The sequence below is a fragment of the Hylobates moloch genome, unplaced genomic scaffold (genome assembly GCF_009828535.3).
Source record: "Hylobates moloch isolate HMO894 unplaced genomic scaffold, HMol_V3 SCAFFOLD_19, whole genome shotgun sequence".
In the NCBI taxonomy this organism is placed as follows: Eukaryota; Metazoa; Chordata; class Mammalia; order Primates; family Hylobatidae; genus Hylobates; species Hylobates moloch.
In genome coordinates, this window is record NW_026652294.1 from 5139008 (window position 1) to 5144918 (window position 5911).

Here is a 5911-nt window from a genome sequence, read left to right on the forward strand (position 1 = left end):
GAGCCACTGCACCCGGCCAGCTAAAGAGCTTTTGCACAGCAAAAGCAACAGTCAGCAGAGTAAAGAGACAACCCACAGAGTGGGAGAAAATCTTCACAATCTATACATCTGACAAAGAACCAGTATCCAGAATCTACAACAAACTCAAACAAATTAGCAAGAAAATACAATCCCATCAAAAAGTGAGCTAAGGACATGAATGGAAAATTCTCGAAAGAAGACACACAAATGGCCAACAAACATATGAAAAAATGCTCAACATCACTATGATCAGGGAAATGCAAATCAAAACCACAATGTGATACCACCTTACTCCTGCAAGAATAGCTGTAATAAAAAAAATCAAAAAATAATATATGTTGGTGTGGATGCAGTGAACAGGGAACACTTCTACACTGCTGGTGGGAATGTAAACTAGTACAGCCACTATGGAAAACAGTGTGGCGATTCCTTAAAGAACTAAAAGTAGAACTACCATTTGATCCAGCAATCCCACTACTGGGTATGTACCCAGAGAAAAATCAGCCGTTATACGAAAAAGATAACTTGCACATGCATGTTTATAGCAGCACGATTCGCAACTGCAAAAATGTAGAACCAACCCAAATGCCCATCAATCAGTGAGTGGATAAAGAAACTGTGGTATATACATACAATGCAATACTACTCAGCCATAAAAAAGGAATGAATTAATGGCATTTGCAGCAACATGGATGAGAATGGAGACTGTTATTCTAAGTGAAGTAACTTAGGAATGGAAAACCAAAATTGTATGTTCTCACTCATAAGTGGGAGCTAAACTATGAGGATGCAAAGGCATAAGAATGACACAATGGACTTTGGGGATTCTGCGGGAAAGGGTGGGAAGGGGATGAGGGGAAAAAGACTACAAATTGAGTGCAGTGTATACTGCTCAGGTGATGGGTGCACCAAAACCTCATAAATCGCCGCTGAAGAACTTACTCACATAACCAAACACCACCTGTTCCCTAATAACCTATGGAAATAAAAAAATTAAAAATAAATTAAAAAACAAATGAAATTTAACAGAGTTTAATTGAGCAAAGAACAATTCATGAATCAGGCAGCCTCCTGAGCCAGAATAGGCTCAGGGAGACTCCATTACAACCACATGGTGGAAGAAGATTTATGGACAGAAAAAAGAAAGTGGCATACAGAAAACAAAAGTGAGGTAAAGAAATGGCCAGGTTGGGTACAGCCTAGCATTTGCCTTATTTGAACATAGTTTGAACAATTGGCCCCCTTTAACTGGACAAAACTCAGTGGTTGGCACAAGAGTAGGTTACAGTCTGTTTACACCTCCATTTAGGTTATAGCTCATTATGTACAGAGAAACTTTTAAGACAACATTAAAATATGTAAGGAGGCAACTTTAGGTTAAACTTTTTTTGTTTGTTTGTTTACTGATTTTTTTTATTATTATTATACTTTAGGGTTTTAGGGTACATGTGCACAATGTGCAGGTTTGTTACATATGTATCCATGTGCCATGTTGATTTCCTGCACCCATTAACTCGTCATTTAGCATTAGGTGTATCTCCTAATGCTGTCCCTCCCCCTCCCCCCACCCCACAACAGTCCCTGGAGTGTGATGTTCCCCTTCCTGTGTCCATGAGTTCTCATTGTTCAATTCCCACCTATGAGTGAGAACATGTGGTGTTTGGTTTTTTGTCCTTGCGATAGTTTACTGAGAATGATGTTTTCCAGTTTCATCCATGTCCCTACAAAGGACACGAACTCATCATTTTTTATGGCTGCATAGTATTCCATAGTGTATATGTGCCACATTTTCTTAATCCAGCCTATCGTTGTTGAACATTTGGGTTGGTTCCAACTCTTTGCTATTGTGAATAGTGCCTCAATAAACATGCGTGTGCATGTGTCTTTATAGCAGCATGATTTATAGTCCTTTGGGTATATACCCAGTAATGGGATGGCTGGGTCAAATGGTATTTCTAGTTCTAGTTCCCTGAGGAATCGCCACACTGACTTCCACAATGGTTGAACTAGTTTACAGTCCCACCAACAGTGTAAAAGTGTTCCTATTTCTCCACATCCTCTCCAGCACCTGTTGTTTCCTGATTTTTTTAATGATGGCCATTCTAATTGGTGTGAGATGGTATCTCACTGTGGTTTTGATTTGCATTTCTCTGATGGCCAGTGATGATGAGCATTTCTTCATGTGTTTTCTGGCTGCATAAATGTCTTCTTTTGAGAAGTGTCTGTTCATGTCCTCTGCCCACTTTTTGATGGGGTTGTTTGTTTTTTTCTTGTAAATTTGTTTGAGTTCATTGTAGATTCTGGATATTAGCCCTTTGTCAGATGAGTAGGTTGCAAAAATTTTCTCCCATTCTGTAGGTTGCCTGTTCATTCTGATGATAATTTCTTTTGCTGTGCAGAAGCTCTTTAGTTTAATGAGATCCCATTTGTCAATTTTGGCTTTTGTTGCCATTGCTTTTGGTGTTTTAGACATGAAGTCCTTGCCCACGCCTATGGCCTGAATGGTATTGCCTAGGTTTTCTTGTAGGATTTTAATGGTTTTAGGTCTAACATATAAGTCTTTAATCCATCTTGAATTAATTTTTGTATAAGGTGTAAGGAAGGGATCCAGTTTCAGCTTTCTACATATGGCTAGCCAGTTTTCCCAGCACCATTTATTAAATAGGGAATCCTTTCCCCATTTCTTGTTTTTGTCAGGTTTGTCAAAGATCAGATAGTTGTAGCTATGCGGCATCATTTCTGAGGGCTCTGTTCTGTTCCATTGATCTATGTCCCTGTTGTGGTACCAATACCATGCTGTTTTGTTTACTGTAGCCTTGTAGTATAGTTTAAAGTCAGGTAGCGTGATGCCTCCAGCTTTGTTCTTTTGGCTTAGGATTGACTTGGCAATGCGGGCTCTTTTTTGGTTCCATATGAACTTTAAAGTAGTTTTTTCCAATTCTGTGAAGAAAGTCATTGGTAGCTTGATGGGGATGGCATTGAATCTATAAATTACCTTGGGCAGTATGGCCATTTTCACGATATTGATTCTTCCAACCCATGAGCATGGAATGTTCTTCCATTTGTTTGCATCCTCTTTTATTTCATTGAGCAGTGGTTTGTAGTTCTCCTTGAAGAGGTCCTTCACATCCCTTGTAAGTTGGATTCCTAGGTATTTTATTCTCTTTGAAGCAATTGTGAATGGGAGTTCACTCATGATTTGGCTCTCTGTTTGTCTGTGACTGGTGTACAAGAATGCTTGTGATTTTTGTACATTAATTTTGTATCCTGAGACTTTGCTGAAGTTGCTAATCAGCTTAAGGAGATTTTGGGCTGAGACAATGGGGTTTTCTAGATATACAATCATGTCATCTGCAAACAGGGACAATTTGACTTCCTCTTTTCCTAATTGAATACCCTTTATTTCCTTCTCCTGCCTGATTGCTCTGGCCAGAACTTCCAGCACTATGTTGAATAGGAGCGGTGAGAGAGGGCATCCCTGTCTTGTGCCAGTTTTCAGAGGGAATGCTTCCAGTTTTTGCCCATTCAGTATGATATTGGCTGTGGGTTTGTCGTAGATAGCTCTTATTATTTTGAGATACGTCCCATCAATACCTAATTTATTGAGAGTTTTTAGCATGAAGGGTTGTTGAATTTTGTCAAAGGCCTTTTCTGCATCTATTGAGATAATCATGTGGTTTTTGTCTTTGGTTCTGTTTATATGCTGGATTACATTTATTGATTTGCGTATGTTGAACCAGCCTTGCATCCCAGGGATGAAGCCCACTTGATCATGGTGGATAAGCTTTTTGATGTGCTGCTGGATTCAGTTTGCCAGTATTTTATTGAGGATTTTTGCATCAATGTTCATCAAGGATATTGGTCTGAAATTCTCTTTTTTGGTTATGTCTCTGCCAGGTTTTGGTATCAGGACGATGCTGGCTTCATAAAATGTGTTAGGGAGGATTCCCTCTTTTTCTATCGATTGGAATAGTTTCAGAAGGAATGGTACCAGTTCCTCCTTGTACCTCTGGTAGAATTCGGCTGTGAATCCATCAGGTCCTGGACTCTTTTTGGTTGGTAAGCTATTGATTATTGCCACAATTTCAGAACCTGTTATTGGTCTATTCAGAGATTCAACTTCTTCCTGGTTTAGTCTTGGGAGGGTGTATTTGTCGAGGAATTTATCCATTTCTTCTAGATTTTCTAGTTTATTTGCATAGAGGTGTTTGTAGTATTCTCTGATGGTAGATTGTATTTCTGTGGGATCGATGGTGATATCCCCTTTTTCGTTTTTTATTGCATCTATTTGATTCTTCTCTCTTTTCTTCTTTATTAGTCTTGCTAGCGGTCCATCAATTTTGTTGATCTTTTCAAAAAACCAGCTCCTGGATTCATTAATTTTTTGAAGGGTTTTTTGTGTCTCTATTTCCTTCAGTTCTGCTCTGATTTTAGTTATTTCTAGCCTTCTGCTAGCTTTTGAATGTGTTTGCTCTTGCTTTTCTAGTTCTTTTAATTGTGATGTTAGGGTGTCAATTTTGGATCTTTCCTGCTTTCTCTTGTGGGCATTTAGTGCTATAAATTTCCCTCTACACACTGCTTTGAATGTGTCCCAGAGATTCTGGTATGTTGTGTCTTTGTTCTCGTTGGTTTCAAAGAACATCTTTATTTCTGCCTTCATTTCATAATGTACCCAATAGTCATTCAGGAGCAGGTTATTCAGTTTCCATGTAGTTGAGCGGTTTTGAGTGAGTTTCTTAATCCTGAGTTCTAGTTTGATTGCACTGTGGTCTGAGAGACAGTTTGTTATAATTTCTGTTCTTTTACATTTGCTGAGGAGAGCTTTACTTCCAACTATGTGGTCAATTTTGGAATAGGTGTGGTGTGGTGCTGAAAAAAATGTATATTCTGTTGACTTGGGGTGGAGAGTTCTGTAGATGTCTATTAGGTCCACTTTATGTAGAGCTGAGTTCAATTCCTGGATATCCTTGTTAACTTTCTGTCTCGTTGATCTGTCTAATGCTGACAGTGGGGTGTTAAAATCTCCCATTATTATTGTGTGGGAGTTTAAGTCCCTTTGTAGGTCACTGAGGACTTGCTTTATGAATCTGGGTGCTCCTGTGTTGGGTGCATGTATATTTAGGATAGTTAGCTCTTCTTGTTGAATTGATCCCTTTACCATTATGTAATGGCCTTCTTTGTCTCTTTTGATCTTTGTTGGTTTAAAGTCTATTTTATCAGAGACTAGGATTGCAACCCCTGCCTTTTTTTGTTTTCCAGTTGCTTGATAGATCTTCCTCCATCCCTTTATTTTGAGTCTATGTGTGTCTCTGCATGTGAGATGGGTTTCCTGAATACAGCACACTGATGGGTCCTGACTCCTTATCCAGTTTGCCAGTCTGTGTCTTTTGATTGGAGCATTTAGTCCATTTACATTTAACGTTAATATTGTTATGTGTGAATCTGATCCTGTCATTACGATGTTAGTTGGTTATTTTGCTCGTTAGTTGCTATAGTTTCTTCCTAGCCTCGATGGTCTTTACAATTTGGCATGTTTTTGCAGTGGCTGGTACCGGTTGTTCCTTTCCATGTTTAGTGCTTCCTTCAGGATCTCTTTTAGGACAGGCCTGGTGGTGACAAAATCACTCAGCATTTGCTTGTCTGTAAAGTATTTTATTTCTCCTTCACTTATGAAGCTTAGTTTGGCGGGATAGGAAATTCTGGGTTGAAAATTCTTTTCTTTAAGAATGTTGAATATCGGCCGGGCGCGGTGGCTCACGCTTGTAATCCCAGCACTTTGGGAGGCTGAGGCGGGCGGATCACGAGGTCAGGAGATCGAGACCACGGTGAAACCCCGTCTCTACTAAAAATACAAAAAATTAGCCGGGCGTGGTGGCGGGCGCCTGTAGTC